We start from the raw sequence: 9610 nt of genomic DNA on the forward strand, positions 1-9610 counted from the left end.
GCAAGACCTTGATTTGATGTTATTTGAGTTTAAAGAAGAAGGATTGATGAAAAGCATAAATATTGTTTTAACTATATATTTGTTCATATTACTTTCTCTATAAGTAAGGATTTTGGTTTGAAAAGTTTCAAACCATGTGGATCTAAAATCGAATAATATGGATTAAATTATCAATAATTGGGTGTGTTGACTATGCTGGTTTTCATGAATTGCACAATTTTCATGAGAAAAGATATGATTTTGGTCTTGGATTTTGATGGGTTAACAAGTTGTGTGGTAGTCTAAAAAAATGTTTTTCAGTGGAAGAATGTGAAGAAGTTGACGAGGAAGAACAAGAAGAAGAGTATAACGAAGAACCGGACAGTAAAAGTAATGATGACAATTACCATAAAATTTGACAGTGAAAATGACAATAAAGAATATGAAGAATAAGAAAACATTGAATAAAAAACACGAAAACATAGGTGATAGCGATCAATTAAATATGAAAAACGAGATAAATTCATGATTATAAAATTGTTCCGTTTTCTGGTGGTCAAAGAAATGGTTTAGGATATGTGAGGTCACCAGTTTGATCTGTTTCGCCTGGACGTCGAGTTAAATTCATGATTTTAAAACACAACTGATTTTTATATTTTTAAAAATTGTGTATCAGAAATTTAATTTTTTCCGTAATAGTAATTTAAAGTTTTCTATAAGATAATATTTCATCACCGTCATCAATCATATATAATTTTTATCAAAATATATCAAATAAATCCATGCGTAGCGTGGGTTCAAAACCTAGCAAGAGAAATAATTAATATCTAATTACCCAATTACTCAAAAGAGAACGAGAGGGAGAGCATATTCTTAAATCTTTTCCTATGAATGCGGGCAAGAATGATGTATCGGTCAATTTGCTTGAACAATTGAGAGTGAGAAGTAGTGGTGTTGTTGTGGACCCGGTTGTTTCTCTCTTTCCAAAGGAAGAAGATTGTTGCTTGTACTGTTATGCACTTCAGAGTTGTTGCTTGAGACGCTGGACTGGACAGCCAAGAAATGAGACATGACCAGTCGTTGATGTTGTAACTTGGGTGGCCGAGACGTCTAAGGATCTGACTCCGAACCTGGGCACTATAATCATAATGAAGCAAAAGATGATCACGTGTTTCTGGTTGTTGGTTACATGCAGAGACAACAAGATATTTCTGCGACAATACCCCACTTTGCTAGTCTAGATCGAACTGGTAGTCTATCAAGGTGCGAGACCCAAAACGTGAAAGCATGTTTAGGGATGTGGCCTTTAAACCAAACTATTTTCGACCATGGTTTATATTGACTCCTTGGACGAAGCTGCTCCCATGTTAGACTTGATGAGAACTCAGCACTGGAGGAGCTATTTGTGTGCCATGAGAAAATATCTGGACCAAGGGACTGAGCTGGAAGGGCAGTTTCCATGAGATTTCTTCGTAAGATAAAAAGGTGAGAGTTTCTGGTTCTAGGAGAGGGCAAGGGCCAGCGAGAAGAGTAGCAAGCAGCTGAAACAGTACTAGAAGCGTGAACTCCCAGCTTCTTTGGACCATCAGGGCCTATAAAGTCGCTCAAAGGATCTATATCTAGCCAATGGTCAAACCAAAAACTTGCAGTTTTGCCATCCTTCACAGAACATCTAAGGAACCGCTTAGCAAGGGGTTTAAGAGTCATAATAGCTTTCCATATCCAAGAAGCATCAGACTTGAGATCGACATTCCAGAAGGAGGCATTCTTAAGCCTATGTTTTTTGTTCCATGCTACCCAAAGAGAATCTGATTTTGAGAATAATAGCCAGACAAACTTCAAGTTCAACGTTTTGTTCCATATACTGAAGTTTCTTAGTCCTAATCCTCCTTCTTCTTTAGGCAAACATACATTTTTCCAAGCAATTTTGATTCCTGTCTTCTTAGTGATATCACCAGACCATAAGAAGCGGTTACATAAACTCTCAATGGATTTAATGCATGCTTTAGGCAGTATAAACGCAGAGATCCAAAAATTCACCTTGCTATAGATAACAAATGATACTAGTTGCAGCCTACCAGCAAAGGAGAGGGTTTTGGTTTCCCAGTGGTTGAACCGTGATGCTAACGAATCCAACAATGGAGAGTAATCAGCTTTGCGCAACTGTGTGTCAAAGGTAACCCCAGGTAGCGGAATGGGAAAGTACCTGTTTTGAAGCCAAAGTATTGCGGATATATATTAAAATCATATGTTGGGTTTTGTATATTGGGCTTATAATGTTTATGACGGTTTATGTTAAACCTAAAACCCTAGAGTTAGACATGTATATATAGGTTGGTCGAGTTGTTTAATAAAATCAAGTTGGTTCGATATCTAATTCTACATGGTATCAGAGCTAAGATCACAAAAAATTCTCTAAACTTTTCTTTCCAATCGATAGTTTCGATTTTCTCTTTGCTTCTTTGTTCAAAGTTTGTTTCTTGCGTGACAAGTAATCATGTCCTCCGTCGAAGATAGTTCTTCTGCAACAAAGAAGGATGATTCTCCGCAGTCAGTGACTCCGGTGGTGTCTCCTTACACCTTGTCAAGCTCCGACAATCCTGGTTCCATGACTCGTCGGTGTTGTTAAACGGTGAAAATTATAATGAATGGGCAACGGAGATGTTAAACGCACTCCAAGCCAAACGTAAACTTGGTTTCATCAATGGGTCGATTCCTAAACCAGCTGGTGACGATCTCAATTTGGAGAATTGGTTGACGGTGAATTCTATGATCGTCGGTTGGATAAGGACTTCGATTGAACCGAAGGTGAAATCTACAGTTACCTTTATCGCGAACGCTGATACTAAGATTTTTGTGTCTCCTAGCAGGTTCAATTAACCTTAAGTGTTGTAGTATTTAAGGTGTCAATCCAGTTGGGAATGTTTACTATCACTCAAGATGCAATCAAGCTATCACAAGTCAAGCCAATTCGAAGAATGTTTTTATCTAACAGTCCTAGAATGATCAAAATGCAAAACGGAAATGAGTCACAGAACTAGAAACAAGAATGCATGACGAGAAGCGAAAGTGAATAAAAACGCAAAAGATTCTAAGCATGAACAAACGAAACAGTTCCAGGAATGTAATAAAAATCAGAAAGAAAGAAGTCCTAAGGATGGGGTAATTGATGTCGGTGGAGTATCCTAGTCTAAGGAGTGTTTAACATACCACAAGCAAAGTATCCCTAAACAATGAACATCACAACTTAGCTAATCCAATCTCTTGGCAAAAGCTACTCAGACTCAACCACTTCCATACCTAGCTCTCGCTAGAGAAACGTGGTTGAGCAGGCATGACAAACAAGTTCATTCACGTCAACAAACATCCTAGACAACTAATCTCTTAGGCTAGGAACGTAAGTCTCTGGCACTAGTTGGTCAGACATTTCATCAAACACCTTTTGGGTGCGAAAATGTCTCGAACCTAGTTCCAATTGATCAGAGAGAAACTAGTAATTCTAACTCTAGTCCAGAAGGGAATCATACAATCAAAGTTTAAACACTCCACATCCTAAGATCCTCCACTTAATCTATCCCATCCTCAGAAACTACCACACTACTCAGATCCGAAAATCATAGTCAAGGATGCAAACACAGAAATCATTGAATCAAGCATAATAAGATAGATAAAAATAAGATTAACAACTTTGTAGAAGGAATCAAATGCAAAATCTCAATAAATCTCAACGATATCGGAATACAAGTCTGAGAACGTGTTTTGGATGCTAGGTTAAAAAACCTTCTGGGAACGAAAACGAGATTAAAAGATAAGATGTCTCCGCAAAGACTTAACAAAATGTATATATAGTAGTCCAACATGGAAAGCCCTAAAACTTAAAACGACAAGGTAAAGCGTCGGTTCGGTAATCTCCTGAAGCATGTGAAACCAAACGTCTTTCTTCCCGACATGTGCGATCAAGTCCATGTGCGTCGAATGGAATCCAATGTCATCATAGCTCGGATGGAAGGCTGAGGAGCATGGCTTGGACGGATAGCTCGGACGGAACGGAGATGGTGACAATGGCTCGGACGAGACGGAGATGGTGACCATGGCTCGGACGAGAATGAAGATGGTGACCATGGCTTGGACGAAACGAAGATGGTGACCATGGCTCGGACGAGAATGAAGATGGTGACCATGGCTCGGACGAGAATGAAGATGGTGACCATGGCTCGGACGAAACGAAGATGGTGACCATGGCTCGGACGAGAATGAAGATGGTGACCATGGCTCGGGCGAAACGAAGATGGTGACCATGGCTCAGACGAGAATGAAGATGGTGACCATGGCTCGGACGAGAATGAAGATGGTGACCATGGCTCGGACGAGAATAGCTTCCAACGTTTCCTAAATACCTGAAATACTCCAAAATGCACAATGTATGCAAGGATGATGCAAGAGCTACCTAGACGTGCAAAGTGTATAGAAAAAACTAGAAAACGATGCAAACCAATGAGTTATCCTAGCTAAATGCATGATAAAAATAGGCTAAGGAGAGACAAAATATAGACATATCAACTCCCCCAAGCTTACTCTTTGCTTGCCCTCAAGCAAACAATCAAGAATAGAGTATGGAGAAGAGGTGTGAAGATGGGGTCTCAGAACCTAAAACATGCTAAATAAAATAGTTAGAATCAAGGTCCTTGTTTTTAGTTCTATGATGCATGGTGAAAGAACTCTATATTTTTTTTTTTACACATGCAATCCTATCAATCATTCCCTTTAACATTCATTAACAGAGAACCGTGAATCAAGCTAAGCAATGTCGTTGAACTCATTTGGCTAGGGTGAAGGGTTGGAGACTTAGATGGTCTCCTTCTCGAGTGGTTTCATCAATACATGACAAGGTTCTCTCACAAAAATGAGTTGAGCTTAAGAGAAGGCTAAAGGTTGAAACCAACTGATACATACAAGAGCAGCGTCCTGTCTACCCAAAGAACATTCCAAACCGAAGTTGGTCCTATCTCTACCCTTCATCAGAAACATCATCTCAAACCCATTCTTTCACTCTTTATACTTGGTCTTAGGGGAAGTTCACTTATTATCATTCTAGCAGATTGGGAAATCTTTATTATCACTATGGTTCTTTTTCTTTTCTTCTAAGGACTCTAGACATCATAAGCATTTTTACTTTCTTTCCTTTGTCTAATCTTTTCGTTTTATGCCCAGAACCAATAACTCATTGTTTTGCTCAACCCAAATCCTTTACTAGACTTGTAAACCTTGAAAACACATCCCCCTCCTAAAGACTTTCTCCCCTTTACTTTCTGTTTACACTTCACTTTTCTGCACAAATCCATACCCAATACCCAAAATCGAGTTCTCACCTAGTCCTACTAGTCCGGATAACGCGAACTAGAACTACACAGGATCCTACTCTTGTCGGTTAGAACCTAACACTTTCTAACAAGCTCAACTCGGAAAAAGGCCTGACATTCAAGAATACAATTGGCTTGAAAGAACGGTTGGTTAAGGGTGCGGGGAACTGTTCCAAAGATGGGAATCAGCTACTTGGATCGACAAGGGTGGTAAAAATGTGAAAGACAATCCAAGTATGTATATGGTATCCATGAGTTCAACTTCAATGCATAACAGGATAATTGCAAGTCAGGATTAGGTTCAAGTAGATAGGGAATGATATCAATTCAAAACATGCTTCAATCTTAAATTTTCAAGTTCAATCAACAAGCATCAAAGAACTAAGAACAAGGGCCTTGATCCTATCCTATTGAATCCAACATGCTAACAAGGTTACAATCATCATCAACCCCTATGCTAAATGCAACAACCCTATATGAATAAACCTAGACTCAATCCTAATATGCAATTGCAAACTACATGAACACTCTGTTTTTGTGGAAATTTTCGAAATTTTTTTTTTTCAAATTTTTTTATGGTTTTTCTATACAAATAGATGGATGCAGACTCAAACATGATATGATGCAAAGATTTGAAATAAGAATCACAAAACACGACATTAGATACATCATCTCAAACCCTCCCCCAAACTTAAAATACACAGTCTCCTGTGTAAGAAAAATTTGCTGGAGGATTTAAGAATCACAATACAAACAATGCAGAAATGAAATGGTATATACAAAGGAAGGTAGGAGTACCTCAGTAGTAGAAAAAGGAGTCTGAGCTCGCCCAAGGAGCTGGTGCGTGGTACTGGCTCTGTCCTTCACCGTGTTCGGGATCCGCAGGAGTGGTCTCACCTGGTTGGTCGACTTGTTGCTCAACCGCTTGAGTATTCTGATAAGTGCTCGGCTGCTCGTCGCACTGCATGTCGTCGACTCTAGACTCGCCATGGTCCGAGACCAATACTACCACATCCGTAGGCTGATAATCACCTTGCTGCCCAACTTGTTGCTCAACCTCTTGCTCAGCTTGAGCTGCAGAACGACGCGCTGATCGACGACTTGAGGAGGCTCTTGAACCACGCAAACCGCGTCCCCTTCTCTCCCTAGATTCATGTGATGAGTGGCGTGAAGGGACGGGAGAAGATGGAGAGTGAACTGCAGCAGGTCGAAGATGGAGAGTGAGCAGAGGTAATAGAACAAAGTGAGAACGTAAACAAAGAGTGATGAGGGAGTGGAATAATAATGGTCCTGAGGAGAGTATTTGTTTGGTAGGGGTGAAGAGTGAAGGGAGGGGAGAGTTGAATTTAAAGAGGAGAAAAGAAGGAAGAGTGGTGGAGTGATGGGAAGAAAGAAAACATAAAGTGATGTGTTTGTTGTGAGGGAACAAGAGAGGGGGGGAGTGAGGTGATTGAAGATAATAGAGGTTCACGTGGGAGGGGAAGCCAACAAAGAGGGAGATGCAAGTGGGTTGCTTTCTTTTCGTTTTTTCGTTTTTTTTTTTTTTTTTTTTTTTTTCACTCCCTCTCCTTTTCACTCTGTTTTTCTCTGTATCCTCTATCTTTGTTGCACACACTCCCTTCTGTAGATTCCTGAACACAGAAAACCAAAAACAAAAATTAAAAACACAAGAATCCTAAAAATATTTACAGTGATACCTTTGGGACTTCCTCCCAAGTGAGCTTGTTTAAAGTCTCTAGCTTGACTTTTCAGCTTTTTATGCTTTTTGGGGTTCATGGAGGAGTACAGAAAACCCCTCTGGGCGGACTTGATCAGCTAAATATTTTTTTACTCTTTGGCCGTTTACAGTGAATTCGCTGCCATCCTTGTTCAGAAGAGTGATAGCTCCAAATGACAAAACGTCTTTGACTGTAAATGGTCCAGACCACCTAGACTTAAGCTTTCCAGGAAATAACTTAAGTCTGGAATTGAACAGCAAAACCTGATCTCCAGCTTTGAGCTCCTTGACAATAATCTTCTTGTCATGAAAATTCTTTGTCCTCTCCTTGTAAATCTTGGAACTCTCATAAGCATCAAGTCTTATTTCTTCCAACTCATGGATGTCAAGAGTTCTCTTAGCCTGAGCTGTGTCAATATCCAAGTTCAGCAGCTTGATTGCCCAAAGTGCCTTGTACTCAACCTCCACAGGGAGATGACATGCTTTACCATATACCAACTGAAACGGTGTTCTGCCTATTGGCGTCTTGAACGCTGTTCTGTATGCCCAGAGAGTCTCGTCCAACTTGACAGACCAATCTTTCTTCGAGACTCCAACAATTCTTGACAAGATACCCTTGATCTGTTTGTTCGAAACTTCAACCTGACCGCTGGTCTGAGGGTGATACGCAGTAGACACTTTGTGCTTGACCCCATACTTTCTCAGCATGCTCTCAAAAACTTTGTTGACGAAGTGAGTTCCACCATCACTGATCACCGCTCTAGGTATCCCATACCTTGGAAAGATTATACTTTTGAACAGCTTCAGAACAACCTTGTGATCATTGGTGGGGCTGGCTATGGCTTCGACCCACTTAGAAACATAATCAACTGCCACCAAGATATAGACATTCCCATTAGATGGGGGGTTGAAAGGACCCATGAAGTCTATCCCCCAGACGTCAAATATCTCCACTTCCAGGATTGGATTTTGGGGCATCTCGTTTCTCCTTGTGATGTTGCCCATCCTCTGACAAGCGTCACACTTGGTGATGAAGTTGTGAGCGTCTTTGAACAAGGTTGGCCACCAGAGACCTACTTGGAGAACCTTCTGAGCTGTCTTGAATGTGGCGAAATGACCTCCGTAGACGGAACCGTGACAATGCTCAAGCACTCCCTGCACTTCCCCTTCTGCTATGCATCTTCTGAACAGACCGTCAGAACCTCTCTTGTACAGATAGGGTTCATCCCAGAAGTAGTGGTTGACCTCTCTGAAAAGCTTCTTCTTCCTGTATGGATCCATGTCATCAGGAACTTCTCCACATACCTTGTAATTCACAACATCTGCATACCAGGGTGCAGTCTCAGAAGTGATTGCCATGCATCTGATTTTGAGGTTCTCAACCCCTGTGTCATGCATCCGCTCACAAACCTGGGCTACCAGAAGTTGTTCCTCAGGCATTGAGTCATTTATTGGAACAACATCTTCTATCCTCATTCTTGACAAGTGGTCTGCAACTCCATTTTCTATTCCTTTCTTGTCAACTATCTCCATGTCAAACTCTTGGAGAAGCAGGATCCATCTCAGCAGTCTCGGTTTGGTATCCTTCTTCGAGTAGATGTGTCTCAGAGCGGCATGATCGGTATACACAATGACCTTCGAACCTACAAGATAACTCCTGAATTTCTCGAATGCAAACACAACTGCTAGGAGTTCCTTCTCTGTGGTAGCATACCTTCCCTGGGTCTCGTCCAAGGTGCGACTTGCGTAGTAGATGACATGAAGCTTCTTGTCAATACGCTGTCCCAGAACTGCTCCAACTGCAAAGTCTGAAGCATCACACATGATCTCAAAAGGATGATCCCAATTCGGAGCTTGCACTATGGGTGCTGAAACCAAGGCCTCCTTGATCTTGCTGAAAGCTTCCAAACATGCTGCATCAAATTCGAACTCAACCTCCTTGCACAACAACCTTGTCAAAGGTCTTGCAATTTTTGAGAAGTCCTTGATGAATCTCCTGTAAAACCCAGCATGTCCCAGAAAACTCCTGATGTCCTTCACTGTCTTAGGCTGTTGAAGCTGAACCATGACCTCAATCTTAGCTTTGTCAACCTCAATCCCTTTCTCAGAAATTTTGTGTCCCAGAACAATCCCTTCTTCAACCATGAAATGGCACTTCTCCCAGTTCAGCACCAGGTTCGTCTCCTCACATCGCGTCAATACCCTGCACAAATTTAACAAACAGGAGGAGAAAGTGGAACCGTATACAGAGAAGTCGTCCATAAACACTTCCACTGACTCCTCAATTAAATCCGAGAAAATTGAAGTCATGCACCTCTGAAAGGTGGCAGGAGCATTGCACAAACCAAATGGCATGCGTCTGTAGGCAAATGTGCCATAGGGACAAGTAAAGGTTGTCTTTTCCTGATCATTTGGGTGAATAGGGATTTGGAAGAATCCACTATACCCATCAAGGAAACAATAATAGGGATGACTAGCTAGTCTTTCCAACATTTGATCAATGAAAGGCAAAGGAAAATGATCTTTCCTAGATACAGCATTCAACTTCCTATAA

The sequence above is a fragment of the Camelina sativa genome, chromosome 14, assembly GCF_030686135.1.
Source record: "Camelina sativa cultivar CO46 ecotype springtype chromosome 14, ASM3068613v1".
Taxonomy (NCBI): domain Eukaryota; kingdom Viridiplantae; phylum Streptophyta; class Magnoliopsida; order Brassicales; family Brassicaceae; genus Camelina; species Camelina sativa.